Source organism: Canis lupus, chromosome 22 (assembly GCF_048164855.1).
Source record: "Canis lupus baileyi chromosome 22, mCanLup2.hap1, whole genome shotgun sequence".
NCBI lineage: Eukaryota > Metazoa > Chordata > Mammalia > Carnivora > Canidae > Canis > Canis lupus.
Window position 1 is genome coordinate 3,124,838 of NC_132859.1, and position 15,777 is coordinate 3,140,614.

The 15,777-nt window shown below is 45.6% G+C and overlaps 1 protein-coding gene across 5 annotated transcripts in view; it reads left to right on the plus strand.

Annotated features, from left to right (window-relative positions):
* PLCH1 (phospholipase C eta 1) overlaps positions 1-15,777 on the plus strand; it is a 203,346-nt gene that overhangs the window by 34,237 nt on the left and 153,332 nt on the right. The gene's annotated exons all lie outside the window — the stretch shown is intronic.

The following is a 15,777-nucleotide window of genomic DNA, read 5'->3' on the forward strand; positions in this document are numbered from 1 at the left end:
CTCCCCGGGACGGGAGCGGGGCCAGGTGACCTGCCCGCGTGGACCCAGGTAACCCCGGCAAGGTCGGGGCCCAGGCCCGGCGTCTCCTCGGCCAAGGGCGGCGGGGCTGTGACCCTCAGGGTGGCCCTGAGCTGTCGCCGGGCTCCTGGGAACTGCACGCGCGGCTCCTGCTCGCTGCCGCACCTGTCACGGAGGTGCCGTGGGGTCTTTTCCGCTACGGCTCTGTATTTGTAATAAGAAGGAATAGATATGATGGCTGAGGAAACCAGGCGTCAGGAAAACTAGCTTTATTTTTTTTTCAAGTCTTGCCTTGTGCCCGACGAGACAAAGTGCAGATTCAAAGGCCTCCACAGCCTCGTCCGGAGATCTCAAAAGCTACAACGACCTAAACACCATTTTCTACGCATTTTTTACAGTCGTGTTGTCGCTTAGCAGGTTGCCATCTCGGGCCGCGGCCTTGACGAACCCGGCGGCCTGCATTCTCTGACACCATCGCGATGCCCATTATTTATCCTGTTTCGTGCAGAGGAAGCGGAGGCTCCGCGACGTCGTGAAGCGGGAGCTAAATTTCAAACTCTGATCTTTTCGAACCCCCAAACCCCATCGTTTCTCTCCTCCCAGTCTGCTCATCCCCATTGCAAGAGAGAAACGGAGGCTAAAAGTTCTATCACAGGCTAAAGTCCTGTCCAGCAGTATTTGCTCCTCTACTAACTAGCCAGGCTGTGGTCTGGAGCAACTGGTACCATCCTTTTTATTATTATTATTATTATTATTATTATTATTATTATTATTATTATTTTTAAATTTTTATTTATTTATGATAGTCACAGAGAGATTGAGAGAGAGGCAGAGACACAGGCAGAGGGAGAAGCAGGCTCCATGCACCGGGAGCCCGACGTGGGATTTGATCCCGGGTCTCCGGGATCGCGCCCTGGGCCAAAGGCAGGCGCTAAACCGCTGCACCACCCAGGGATCCCAAGTACCATCCTTTTTAAATTTAAAAAAAAAATTTTTTTTTTTTGAAGATTTTATTTATTTATTATTTATTTTATTTATTCCTGAGAGACACAGAGAGAGAGGCAGAGACACAGGCAGAGAGAGAAGCAGGCTCCATGCAGGGAGCCCGATGCAGGACTCGATCCCAGGACCCCAGGGTCACGCCCTGAGCCGAAGGCAGACACCCAACTGCTGAGCCCCCCGGGCGTCCCCAATACCATCGTTCAAGAGCTCCGTTCTCTCCTTGCGAAGTGCACATGCTGGTCTTGATGATTTCGAGGTTGTCTCTAGTCCTATTACCTGAGATCCTACTGAAGCACTTCTGAGAGTTAAGATCACGGTGTTCTGTGAGCTGCCTTTTTGCTGAACACGAGATACACAAGGGGGCAGTACAACACCTAAAATATGGTTTGGTTGCTCGCATTTTTAGGATTCTTCTGGAAGGAATTAGAGATACCAGATCTTCCCAAGGTTAAAAGCACTAAAGCCCATTAGAATCGTGATGTTATTCATTTACAAGAAAGCAAAAGCTTTACGGAGCTCAGGTAGTATTATGGATTTCTACGCCTAAGGATGTGTAATTCTGTAAAGAGTGAGGCCTCTACTCTTCCTCTTTACTTACCTCTGCAAACAGGAATATCAAGACAGGAACCTGTTTGACTTAAGGGAGACTTGGGAGGCCAGGGGAGCTCTAGTGATAACATCTTTGTAGAGGATTTCAGAACGTGCCTGAGACGAGAGCGAAGGCAGGACACCACGTTGGGTCAGAGATGTCAGATATCTTCTGGAAGGGGGCTTCTGGAATACGGGATGAGCATTTGGAGGCGTTTTGTCCACTAGCTTGGCTTCTCCTTGTCTATGTTGATAACTTTTCTTATATAACCAAATCAATCAAAACAAAGAAAATCTCTTCCATTATAAACAGGAAAAAAAAAAAAACCACCCCACTTCCTCCGCAAGATAATAGACTTGGACTATGTAGACTTTACTGTGTAAATGGTGCTGGTCACTCTTTACATGTAGTTTTTTTTTTTTTTAATTAAGATTTTATTTATTTATTCATGAGAGACACAGAGAAAGAGAGAGAGACAGACAGAGAGAAGCAGGCTCCATGCAGGGAGCCCGACGCGAGACTTGATCCCGGGTCTCCAGGATCACACCCTGGGCTGAAGGTAGCGCTAAACCGCTGAGCCACCCGGGCTGCCCTTTATTTATTTATTTATTTTTTATTATTTTTTAAAATTTTTAAAAATTTTTATTTATTTATGATAGTCACAGAGAGAGAGAGAGAGGCAGAGACACAGGCAGAGGGAGAAGCAGGCTCCATGCACCGGGAGCCCGACGTGGGATTCGATCCCGGGTCTCCAGGATCGCGCCCTGGGCCAAAGGCAGGCGCCAAACCGCTGCGCCACCCAGGGATCCCCCGGGCTGTCCTTTACATACAGTTTTAATCAGTAGCTCCAGGAGAAAAGAACTACATTAAAAAGAGGACTATTTGGGCTACAATGGGCCAATAAAAGTAAAAAAAAAAAAAAAAAAAAGGTAGCCCTTGTATGTTGTTTCACAGTTCCTAAAGCATACTTATAGCCTCATTTTCTGAGTATGGAGGGTGATATGTTCTCATTACCCACAATCCCACAACCCAAAGGAAAACACTGCTAAGAGTCTGTTTTTGTTCAGTGTTTTATCTTCTCTTTCATCTTTGCAACAATCCTAATGGTAGGAACGAAATAGCTGGGAAAGTTAGGAAATGATCTAAATTAGCTGACAAAAATGACCCAGTTAAATCGACATAATTCTGTGTTCAGTGATGAGAGGAACCCTGATAGGAATTACAAAAAGCTGTGTTTTCTCGTTTCCCACTCCTCCGTCCTTTGCCCAGATTTTTAGGGAATCTGTTGATCCAAAAGGGATTGTGTTTTTGCCGAAGAAGCCCATTGCTGAGTTTTTTTTTTTTTTTTTTTGCTTGGCATTTATTCACTTGGTATTTGTGTAGTATGAATCTTGTTTGTTTGTTTTTAAGATTTTATTTTAAAGCAACCTCTACACCCAATGTGCGGCTCAAATTTATAACCCTGAGATCGAGAGTCACATGCTCTACCAACTGAGCCAGTCAGGGGCCTCTAACATGTTTTAATAGACTGTACGTGCATGAAATATTCTTATTTGAAAATTGCCTTCACTGTCTGCTGTTTCTCTTGGTTGTAGTGAATTGTGGCATTTTTTTTTTTCTGACCTGAAACAGATCCTTATGTATTTATTCATGAGAGACCCAGGCAGAGGGAGAAGCAGGCTCCATGCAGGGAGCCCGACGCGGGACTCGATCCCGGGACCCCGGGGTCACGGCCTGGGCCCAAGGCAGATGCTCAACTGCTGAGCCACCCGGGCGCCCCTGAGACAGATTCTTAAACCAATAATCAGTGTATTTGCAATATATATATATGTATATATATTTTGCACATAAGGTTTTCCACACATTTGAGTCCCTTAAGAGAATAAATTGAGAGGTGACTTAATTTTTGTTTTCATGCACCATTATACTTGTGATGTTGGAAAGAATTATTAATTGCTTTCCTTTAAGTTATTATGGTATCATTTCAGCTTATATTGAAATTTATTTCTGTTGCTATGATGTTATATTGAATGTTTCTGAATGACCATCACAAATCTACAGTCGAAAGGTTTTGGACTCTATTAGGAGTCTCTCTTGCTACCTAGGGATAAGGTGACAGTTCTCTTATTATTAAGTGCGTAATATGTCTTCTCAAAAAGTGCCTTATATGTACTTTCACTTTGCCTCAAGCAACCCTCTAATGCAACTAATTAATTTAGTTAATTAATTTAATGGGTTACTTTTCACCTACCCTCCTTTTCGTGGCCAGAGGCCTACTCAGTGACGTGAATTTAGAGACTCGACTATTAGTTGTAAGAGAAGGTGGGCTCGGGTGGGATCCTGGAGACTAGTTCTATTCCTATTTTCACTACTAACTTGTGTTGCCTTTGTCACCTTTGGGGAGCCTCAGTTTCTCTCTCTCTCTCCAAAACGAGGGTTTGGCCAGCTTCCAGAGTTCCCACTAGCAGTAACGCTTGAGGTCTCCGTGTAGTCAGACGTCAGGACGGGTATGTGGTGAATGCGAGTGTCCTACAGGCCGGGATGTGGGAAGGTAAGGCTGGCAAGATGGTGATCAAGACACAGTAAGATGCTCTTTTGACTGTAAAGTTTGTAGTTAGCTTTGCACTGGCAGAAAGTTATGTTTCCCGGGACCCCTGGGGGCTCTGGGGTTGAGCGTCTGCCTCCGGCCCAGGGCGTGATCCTGGGTTCCTGGGATCGAGTCCCATGTCGGGTTCCCTGCATGGAGCCTGCTTCTCCCTCTGCCTGTGACTCTGCCCCTCTCTCTCTGTCTCCCATGAATAAATAAATAAAATCTTAAAAAAAAAAAAAGAAGAAAGTTATATTTCTCTTTTGGGAGGAGGGGTGTGTGTGTATACACGTGTGTGCACACGTGTGTGCACGCACCTACAGGTGCTCCTGAGTTCCCTTGACCATGGAGAGACCAGGAATTAGGACTGAGAGGAGAGCTTTCAGGACAAACGTCATTATATTCAAAAAAGCAGAGTGGAGAAGTTCCCTCCCCTTACACGGAATTCCATCTTTCCTGGAAAAAGAAGGAAGAATGCCAGGAATGAATTATGGTTCTCGTTAATGAGGCTGTTTTATTAACATGCTACGACTTCAGCAGCAGCTTTAGGGGTTTGGGGCATTACTAGATCTTATATTAGTTTCATTGCTGAGGCAAATGACGCTTTTTCCATCCAACAATTGTATAAACATCTTCCAGGTCCAGAAAATACGAGTACGCATAGAATTACTCAATGCAGCGACGGTCAAGTTTTGTGAGCATCATTAAGATCAAAAGCATCATCTCCTGAGAGCACCTGGCTGGCTCAGTCGGTAGAGCGTGCGACTCTTGATCCTGGGGTCATGAGTTCAAGCCCCACATTGGGCACAGAGATTACTTAAAAAAAAAAAAAAAGTATTATCTCTTGGGGAGTAACACTGCATGCAAAAAATTGCAAGCACAAGTTGAGAAAGAGGGTGGAAAAAAAAAGGAAGGTAGACGGTAAGGGAGAAAATGTATTGAGTGCTTTAAATTTTATAAATTGGGGCAGCCCGGGTGGCTCAGAGGTTTAGCGCCGCCTTCAGCCCAGGGTGTGATCCTGGAGACCCGGGATCGAGTCCCACATCGGGCTCCCTGTGTGGAGCCTGCTTCTCCCTCTGCCTGTTTCTTGGCCTCTCTCTCTCTCTCTTTGTATCTCTCATAAATAAATAGATAAAATCTTAAAAAAAATAAATTTTATAAATTGTAATACAAGTGATCCTGGAAGCGGCCTTGCCCAGTGAATTCCTCTTTAGCCCTCTCCTCATGTCTCCCCCCGCCCCTACCCCTAAAGGATGGCCACTGAGGCACAAAGCATCTAGTGAGGTCTTCTTTCAGGCCTGTGGTGTTCAGGCGCACCTTGCAGCCATGCCAGTGGCAGCGGAGGCCTAGGCGGTGGCAGGCGCGGCCTGATCCAGGCGTGGCCCCTTATGGGTGCTGCCCTCCAGCTGGGTTGCTCTGGGTGAGTTGTTCCCCGTGGGATCAAGCTGTCATGTCAGCAAAATGCTGTGATTCAGGACAAGTTCTTTCCAAGGGCTTGTTTTATTTAAAAAATTTTTAAATTTTATTTTATTATTTTATTTTATTAAAAACATTTTATTTTATTTTTAACCTTCTCTCCTCATCCCACTTTTAACAGAGGGTGATTGGAGAATTTGCTGTGGATGAATGCACTGGATGTATGCACTTCCCTCTTCCCACTGTCTGAGACCAATTGCAGCCAGCCTTACAAATACTTACGTGCTAGTTACAACACCAAGGAAATGACCTTTTATATGAGCTCGTATGAAACAGAATGATTCTATAGCTTTTTGGGAACAGGTGCTCTTCCTTCATTTCTCGGAATTACAAAAAATTCTCAATGAAATGCTATTTATTTTATATTTTAAAAGGTGAGGTTAATTTCTGTCTTTCTTAATGATGGGCATTTCATCCGCGGCTTGTTTATTGGGTATTCTCAACTTAGTGTAGCACATACAAGAACTTGTTGAATTTTTCTCCAACTGATGCCTTTAAAAGCACTCTTTGCAACATCTTTGGCAGATTCTATACTTTCTGGCTACTTTTTGGTTATTGAAGGTCTAATCCTATTTATTTATTTATTTATTTATAGATTTTTTTTTTTTTTTTTTAAGGAATGGCTTTGTTTTCTTTTTTTTCTTTTTTCTTTTTTTATTTTTATGATAGTCACAGAGAGAGAGAGAGAGAGAGGCAGAGACACAGGCAGAGGGAGAAGCAGGCTCCATGCACCGGGAGCTCGACGTGGGATTCGATCCCGGGTCTCCAGGATCGCGCCCTGGGCCAAAGGCAGGCGCCAAACCGCTGCGCCACCCAGGGATCCCTTATTTATAGATTTTATTTATTTATTTGAGAGAGAGGGGGGTGGGCAGAGACACAGGCAGAGGGAGTAGCAGGCTCCATGCAGGGAGCCCGATGAGGGACTTGATCCCAGGTCTCCAGGATCACACCCTGGGCTGAAGCTGGCGCTAAACCGCTGAGCCACTCGGGCTGCCCTCTAATCCTATTTATTTATTTATTTATTTATTTATTTATTTATTTATTCATTAGAGACACACAGAGAGAGGTGGAGACCCAGGCAGAGGGTGAAGCAGGCCCCATGCAGGGAGCCCGATGCCGGACTCCATCCCAGGACTGCAGGATCACGCCCTGAGCCAAAGGCAGATGCTCAACCGCTGAGCCACTGGGGCTGCCCTGTAATCCAATTTAAAACATTAATCTCAAACTCCTTTATGTCCCGTCTCCTTCCTGAACCCCCAACACAGGCCTGAGGGTGGAGGTTCGCATGACTCGGCTCTGAACATCCTCCCCTTGAAGAAGGGTTGAGGCTCAGCTCCTTAGATTTGGGCCGAGATGGATGAGAGATGGGGAAGCAAAGTTCCTGGCACCTGGCTTGTGGGGCAGTGGGTGTGCGGTGATCAAGAGCCCCTCTGGGTCCATCCTCTGTGAGTGTTGAATTTCACCTGGCTCCTCACCAGGGGCTCCTTCAGCGAGCCCCCCCCCCCCCCCCCAGCCCCACCCCTGGTCCCTTCCTGATTCCCTCTGGCTGAGGCCTGGCTTGCCTTGCCCTGAGGACGCTGCCCAGCCCCTGCCCTTAGATCTCCACGCAGACTGCTGCAGGCTGAGGAGGAGGAGGGGGGTCCTGAAGTTACCGCCTGCCTTCCCCAGACCTCCTGGCTGTGGTTTCCCTTGCCCCTTCTCACCCTGTTATAGGGGCGACTCCCACAAGCCTCAAGAAACCGGACTCACTCTTTGGCAGCTCTTCCCCTGCGTGTCTCGGGGGGTGAGGGTACTGCCTCCGATTTCCTTCCTCGGACTGCCATCCTGCCTCTCCAGGCTCTCGGCTCTGCACGTCATAGGGGGCTGCGAAGGGGACTTCGACTGGATGCCATGCCATCCCCCAGCCCCTGATAATTCTCCTTGGACCCCCCCCTCCCAGAGACACTCCACTCTGGTTCTTGCCCGCTAAGATTTTGAATTAGGGTGACCGAACTTCCCCCAAGGTTCTGGTGTTCACTGTGCTTGCTTTTTGTGCAAGGTTATGTCACTGGGTTGACCAGAGCCAAGCGACGATCTAGAACCACGAGCGTCCCCGCCGAGACGTGTTAGTCTCTTTTCCCCCATCCCGGAATCCAACGACGGGGAGATTTCTCTGGGGAGCTGAGTCCTCTGTGATCTTGCTGGTCATGTTTTCTATGTCGAGGCCACTCACATTCTGTAAGGACCGAGGGGATGAGAAGATCCAGGTAGAGTGCAAAGCGGCCAATAGAAGGTCTGGATGTTTGGGAAGCCCAGGTGCGTGAGCAGCAACAACGGTCAAGCTTTAGTTGTTAGAAGCCACGGGCCTGGTGCTGAGAAGTGAGACCCGGCAGGCCTTTGCTGTTGGACTCCAGCTCTTTCTCCTCAACCATGGCCACTGGGAGTCCAGCCAGGCAGAAAGGCCCTTGCTTGTTTTATTCCTTTATGCTTGGGAATACCAATTTTCTGATTACTAAATTGGAAAGAAGAAATAACACGTCTAATAAACAGTCAACGTTTCCTTCAGATTTGCAGACTTCTCACATTTTAAATGGCTGCTTATGAGAATTATTTCCCCTTAGACCTGTGTTACAAATTTAAGCCTTTGTTCTTTAAGCTGCATTTCCATAATTATAATTAATTTTCCCCTGCTCCCTCATTTTCCCAATTGTCGTTTTCTACTCTGTGCCTCATGTATGCACAGAGATTGATGGGAGGATGAAATATCTTTCCGTGAGTAGATTCAGGGTTCTTTCAGGGCAACGTGATTATTTAGTTGCACAAAAGATCCAGGTTTTTTTTTTTTTTTTTTTTTTTCTTGGACCCACAGTAATGATTATTAGTGATTATTAGTGATTGCATTAGTGGTCACAAAAACTTCCTATTTCACATCCATCAAAACAGAGGTTAAAAAACTGCAGTTTGTCCGTTTATATTGTATAAATGGAAAGTCATCCCAATGGACCTGCGATACTTTATATTTTGCAAGCCCTGGGTGTCAAAGGGATAGATAATTTGATTTCAGAGTTAAGGCTGGTGGCCTGGTGTGAAGCGGTTTCACCCTCCCTCCACCTCAGCTCCTGTGCACACGCTGGTGACTCCCACCCGCACACCCTGGCTTAGAGGGTCCCGACCCAGATGTCCACCCTCTCCCCCATCACTCCACAGATGGGCCCCCAGGCTCATCATACCTGAAGCGGAACTCCCTCTTCCGACTGACAGATCAGCCTCGCCAGCCTCAACTTGTCCTCCCCCTCCCTCATTATGCCCCAGCTGTGCTGACCTTTGCATTCCTCGCTCCCACAACTTCACTTCTTCACTCGTCTAGCTTTCAACTCATCCTTCAGACCCCAGAGTAAAGGTTCCTTCTGCAGCGAAGCGGAAGTCTGACTTCCCAGACTAGGTCGGGCCCCTGGTTTAGGCCGTCCTGTCCCCCAGCACGGCCGCCTCACTGCATTATCACTGTTATGATAGAACAGTTTCCTGAAAACCAGTTTGATTTCTGTCTCCCTCCCCATTCCTTCTGTGTTCCAGGAGAACAGAGACTTTTCTGACTTCTCTCCCCAGTGCGTTGCATGCATTATAGTAGGTGCTCAGTGAACCACTACTGAATGACGTTACTCACTCAATAGGGGAGATAAGAACCCTTTACTGTTTCATTATTTTTGCACTCCGAGTTTGGCTTTTAGTCTTTTTGCCGTTGGATGCATCGGTTCTCCGGCTGCAGACCCTCTTCTTTCCTTCACTTAGGTTTTTGCCTTGGAGAACAAAAGAATACCCATAACACATTCCTTCCTGAGACTGAGGAGGAAAAGGCCACTTCTGCTGAGAATCCTGGTGTGCTTTATTTTTTTTTATTTTATTTTACTTTTTTTTCTGGTGTGCTTTAGAAAAGATTACTACAACCGTATGGTGCCTTGAAATGGAAAAGGACAAACTCTTACATTCTTTAAAAGAACTTTAGACTTCTTGAATTCATTTAATATCACTTTCCAGAATTTCCATGTTGGTTAGACGTGTGTTTATTTTATTCAGCTCTGAATATGGAGGTTTCACTCGTTAAAATCACACTATCAGTAAGACCTGCTTAATTGCAGTGTTTTGCATGTTATTAAAATTCTCTGCTGCTTGTGTCTGAAGAATCTTCAGCCCGCAGAAGTAAGTGTTGTCTGTGGGCTAATTCTTACCCCAGAGAGCATAGAATAGACCTGCACCAAAACAAAAGCACCAGTTTCCTCTGTAAAGGAGGAGAATAGGAGGGCTGGGGCTACATGAGAAGAATAACCAAACAGCATAGGGCCTCTTTAAAACTTAAGAAGATGCACTCTTATTCCAGATTTGCAAATAAGAAAAAATGGTCAGCATCTAGGCCTTTCATCTGAGAATCCCAAGCGATGCAAGAGTACACTCCTGACTTCAGGTAGCAAAGTCACTCAGAAATAATAATAATAATAATAATAATAATAATAATAATAATAATAATAATAATAATATCTTACCTACCCGGGTAAGGTAAATGTGGAATTTGTGAAAACATTTTTTGTCCAATTCTGTTTTGCCTATTCCATATCCTGGTCAGAATATGTGACCATGTCACAGCCTGCTCAGATTGTTTTTCGTACTTAGATATCAACGATGCTGACTTACGCCCAATTAAAAGGGAGAACAGTGAACGCATTTATTAATCAAGTGCCTATTTTTATTCCTTGCCGACGCGGAATTGAACATCGGTGTATATTCACAAATGAGCATTCTTGGAAATTACCGCCAGTGCCAGAGTTTCAAGGCCATGTGCTTTTTTTAAGCTCACAGGAGCTTATCCCTGGATGTGGAGACTTGTATCCGGTACCTCTCAGGGCCTGTGGTTCCAGCCTCTGCTGCACTTCGGAATCGCCTGGGATATGGAGTTGTTGCGTGTGTCCCCCTCAGAGATTCCGACCTAATTGGTCTGGGGTGTGGCCAGGGCGTGAGAGAAGTTTTAGATCTCTCCAGGAGATGCCACTGGGCAGCCAGTTAGATTCTGGTGGGTTGAAAACCCCAGACTTAAGGTGACAAATACGTGTTGTCTCAACAGAGCCACAGAACTCATGAGTTTGGTAATGGGTATTTTCTGTGATAGCCTGCATTGTACTAAATCTTAAAAGCATGGGAAGAGGAGCATCTAATAAGAAGGATCTGGATACAAAAGCGTGAGCGTAGAGACAGGAAAATGCAGAAGGGTCATTTATGATTGGGATCCTGTGGATACTGGTTTTCTTTCTTTCTTTCTCTTTCTTTCTTTCTTTCTTTCTTTCTTTCTTTCTTTCTTTCTTTCTTTCTTTCTTTCTTTTCTTTCTTTCTTTTTCTTTCTTTCTTTCTTTCTTTCTTTCTTTCTTCTTTTTCTTCTTTCTTTCTTTCTTTCTTTCTTTCTTTCTTCTTCTTTCTTTTTCTTTCTTTCTTTCTTTCTTTCTTTCTTTCTTTCTTTCTTTCTTTTCTTTCTTTCTCTTTCTTTCTTTCTTTCTTTCTTTCTTTCTTTCTTTCTTTCTTCTTTTTCTTCTTTCTTTCTTTCTTTCTTTCTTTCTTTCTTCTTCTTTCTTTTTCTTCTTTCTTTCTTTCTTTCTTTCTTTCTTTCTTTCTTTTCTTTTCTTTCTTTTTTTTTAAGATTTTATTTATTTGAGAGACAGCAGGCGTGTGAGAGAAAGAGAGAAGAGAGCATGAGCAGGGGGAGAAGAAGAAGCAGGCTCCCCGCTGAGCAGGGAGCCCCATGCTCCACGAGGCTCAATCCCAGGACCCTGGCATCACAACCCCAGCCCAGCGAAGGCAGACGCTTAACTGACTGAGCCACCCAGCCGCCCCGATGCTGGTTTTCTTTAAAAAAATGTTTTCACTTGATTTTTCTGATGATAGCAATACAGGCTCAGGTTAAAAAGTTGGAGAGTACAGAAAAGACCAAAGAAACAGTGAAAACAATAGATAATCTCAGTATATGTCTTATTTTAAGCAAGCACTATGCCCAACACAGGGCTTGAACTCACAACCCTGAGGTCAAGAGTCCCATGCATGCTGTACCGGCTGAGCCTGCCTGGTGCCCCTCAGTATGTGTTTTACTTATAGCCTGCACTTTTTTTTTTTTAAAGATTTTATTTATTCATGAGAGACCCAGAGAAAGAGACACAGGCAGAGGGAGAAGCAGGCTCCCTGCGGGGACCCCGATGAGGGACTCAATCCAGGGACTCCAGGATCACGCCCTGGGCCAAAGGCAGACGCTAAACTGCTGCGCCACCCGGGCATCCCATAGCCTGCACTTTCTTAAAATGATTTAACAACCAAAGATTAAGTAGCAATTCTCAACTCTGGTTCTACATTAGAACCTTCTGGGGTGCTTAAAAAATACTGATGGTTGGGGTTCTACTCCAGTCCAGTAGAATAATCTCTTAGGTGTGAGACCCACATGTCTTCCTCATTCACTCATTCCTTATAGCTCCATTTTTGTCTCTCTATACCTCTGTATCTCTATGTAGTTATCTTTAAGTGATTTTGATGCGCTGGCAGGGGTGAGACTCCGTGGACTAGGGCAGCCTGGGTGGCTCAGCGGTTTAGCCGGTGCCTTCAGCCCAGCTCCCCGCAGGGAGCCTGCTTCTCCCTCTGCCTGTGTCTCTGCCTCTCTCTCTCTCTCTCTCTCTCTGTCTCTCATGAATAAATAAAGTCTTAAAAAAAAGAATCCATGGACTAAGGTTGTTGATTGACTCAAACATCGATCAGTAAACTAAATCAGGCGTTAGTTTACTGATTTAATTCAGTATGTAATCAGCTATTCTTCAGTTTGGGCAAAAGGGATACGTGAAAATCTTGTATTTTATGCAGATGGGGGAGCAGGTGATATGCTCACTGTTTTCTTTCCTAACAGATGTATTTCATGCTCTTTTTAACACCTCACTTTCTGAGTGTCCTTAAAATGTGGTTCGTCTCACCGCCAATAGATCCGTTACATGACACAAAAATAAACCTTTGCGCATTCACCGATCTCACAATGTCATCCATGGCCTCCTGGTGGTGAACAGAAATGCTTCGGGAAGGTTCTTAAGAACAGGCAACAAAGGACGTAAAAATAGTGTTTTGTTTTGATTAACCCATGATTAGGACTCTGCAGTTCGCGGCACGACAATTTGAGGGTTGATACAGAAATAAATAGGAACCCCAGGCGCCGGGGGAGCAGGACCATCACTGGAGTACATCACGAGGAACCGTGACATCATCAGAGTTGTTTGCCTGTCTGCCTTGGTGAAAGGGCTACCTAGAGGCTGAGAGGAGCACACACGTTTTATTGTGGAAGGCCGACTTCGTTAGACGCGTGTTGTACCCCCATCACCCTGCGTGTGAGCAAACCAATGCCCAGGACCCCTTTGTTATTCCTGGAAGTTTCAGACTTAGAGAGGAGAAATCTTGTCTCAGGTTGCTCTTGTGTTGCATGTGACCTCCTTCTTTGCGCGTGGGGCCGTAGGGGGGACACAGAGAGGAATTTGGGGCTGATGTTAAGATAAGTAAATTGAGACCTAGTCGGGAGGAATCCGTGGATTCTACGTTAGCGTATTCTTGGGGCCCCGTCAGGAAATCTTAGGGGTGATATGGAATCGAAGTTGCCACTAGCCTTGGCGATGGTGGTTGCTTTACCCGCTCATCTCTCTTGAGTCCTTCAGTGAGACGGTTTTACAGATGAAACTTAGAGAGGTAAACAATTTGCCTACAAAACACATGGTTAGATTATGGTGTCCAAACCTAGGTTTTCTCCATTGTGATGCGATGATGTGTTAAACAAACTTGCTTCTTTTAAAGCGATTGAGGGTGTGGGTTGAGTGTTTTAAAAGAGCTTCAAATGGCTTTAGAGGCCACTAAAGGACTCCACGGAGGGGTCTGTAGGGAACCGGGTGTGGGGGCTGGGAACTGTATCATCTGGAGTGGTCCTCCGGCCTCCCTCGATCCTCCATCCTCCATCCTCCATCCTTTATCCTCCATCCTCCTTCATCTGCCTCAGCATGTTGGAAATGCAGACTCTGAGTCGCACCTGGTACCTACTGAATTAGAATCTTCATTTAAAAAAGATTCCCAGTTGATTTGCATACAACACTTCCTTTTTTTTTTTTTTTTTAAAGATTTTATTCATTTATTCATGAGAGACAGAGAGAGAGAGAGGCAGGTAGAGGGAGAAGCAGGCTCCATGCAGGGAGCCCGATGCGGGACTCGATCCCGGGACTCCAGGATCAAGCTCTGGGCCAAAGGCAGGAGCCAAACCACTGAGCCACCCAGGCTCAGTCATGACTCAGAAGTCATACAACACTTCTCTGAAAGATCCACTGGGCTTGGGTGCGAGCCCCTGAGCATGAGGGATTAGGTCCTACTTCCAAGGAACAGATGGGAGAGAGAGGAGCTGGGGGAAGGGAGGAACTTTCCCATCAAACAACACATTTAGAGGGTGGAAACTTGTGAGGGGGGCAGCTAAAGATGGAGACCAATGCTCAGATTTCCAAGTGGGAGACATGAAGGCTATTAACGCCCAGCTAATTTTCGTTGTAGAATGGATTTAAAAATGTGAACCTCCTGGGATGCCTGAGTGGCTCCGGCTCAGGGAATGATCTGGGGGTCCTGGGATCGAGTCCAGCATCAGGCTCCCTGACTATGTCTCTGCCTCTCTCTCTGTGTCTCTCATGAATAAATACATAAAATCTTTTTTTTTTTTTTTTTTTTTTTTAAATGTGAACCTCTTGTGTCTAAAACCTAGGAAGGTACAGCTCAGGGTATAAGCAGTACCCTGGTCTGCAATGATGCCTGACGTATCCGAACTAGAAAGGACTTGGAAGCCATCTGATTGAAGGATGCCAAACAGAACCCGTAACTGGGCTTTAGGACATCAGTGAAATCACTGACCATTATTCGAAACACTCTTATGTATGTACACGTACACTTGTGCATCCTTCTGTGAACACAGTCCTTAGTTTTTTTTTTTTTTTTTAATCACATTTTAAAGTAATCTGATATAAACCTCTGACTAAGACCAGTCTCCCCTTACAGATAAGGAGGTGACTGGTCCATATTCATGCCAATCAGCTACTGGCAGAGTTAATTCTAAATGCCAATCTTTGGCCATTCCAGCTCAACTGGCCTTTATGATCTGAGCTAAATATTATGCAATGCTAAGTGGATTTTCTGTGGGATAAATCTTACACATCTCTGCGTTTTCTGATTATTGGAAATGGTTGGATCTTTTTTTTTTTTAAAGCTTTTATTTATTCATGAGAGACAGAGAGAGAGAGAGAGAGGCAGAGACAGAGTCAGAGGGAGAAGCAGGTTCCATGCAGGGAGCCCGATGTGGGACTTGATCCCGGGTCTCTGGGATCGCGCCCTGGGCCGAAGGCAGGCGCCCAACCTCTGAGCCACCCGGGCTGCCCAAGGTTGGATCTTTATAGCATCGGAATATTGTTGACACAAAAGGAATTTTACCCGAAAGCATTTCAAAGTGTGTTGGCCACGCGAGCATGAAGATACTCACTGCAGAGCTGCCACGGGGCGGAGAGTCCTGGGAAGTGGCCCCGTTTCGTCCACCCCCGAGGGCAGCAGGGTTCCACGAGACCGGGCTCCCCCCGCCTGGTGGCATCCAAGTGACTTGTGTGCGTGTCTTCATAAGTGATTATGAACTCTCTATGGGGAGCCAGATGCTGAACTTTGCAAACAGTAATATAATCCGTGTAGCACTTGGATCAAGTAATGATTTCACTGTCTGGTAACTTGCTACCCGGTGAAGTGTTGACTCCGTGGATCCAAAGGACACTTAGGACGTTTTTCATTTCTAAGGAGAAAGCGGATGCCGCCCCGTAAAACCACAGCTGAATGGCGTTTAGTTATGGAAGTTACCTTGTGAAAGTGGGCCCTCTGCTCCCACCAGGAAATAGCTGGAGTATCCAGGTCTTTGTGAATGATGTCAGGAGGATGGTTTTTGAAGGACAAATACTTAGAACCTCAATTTGCAGCCTGTGATTGAGACCGACTTTCATGGATGCGTGTTCCTATTTTAGCTCCTGAGAATCCCCCCGGGAAATAATATTCTCATATGCCT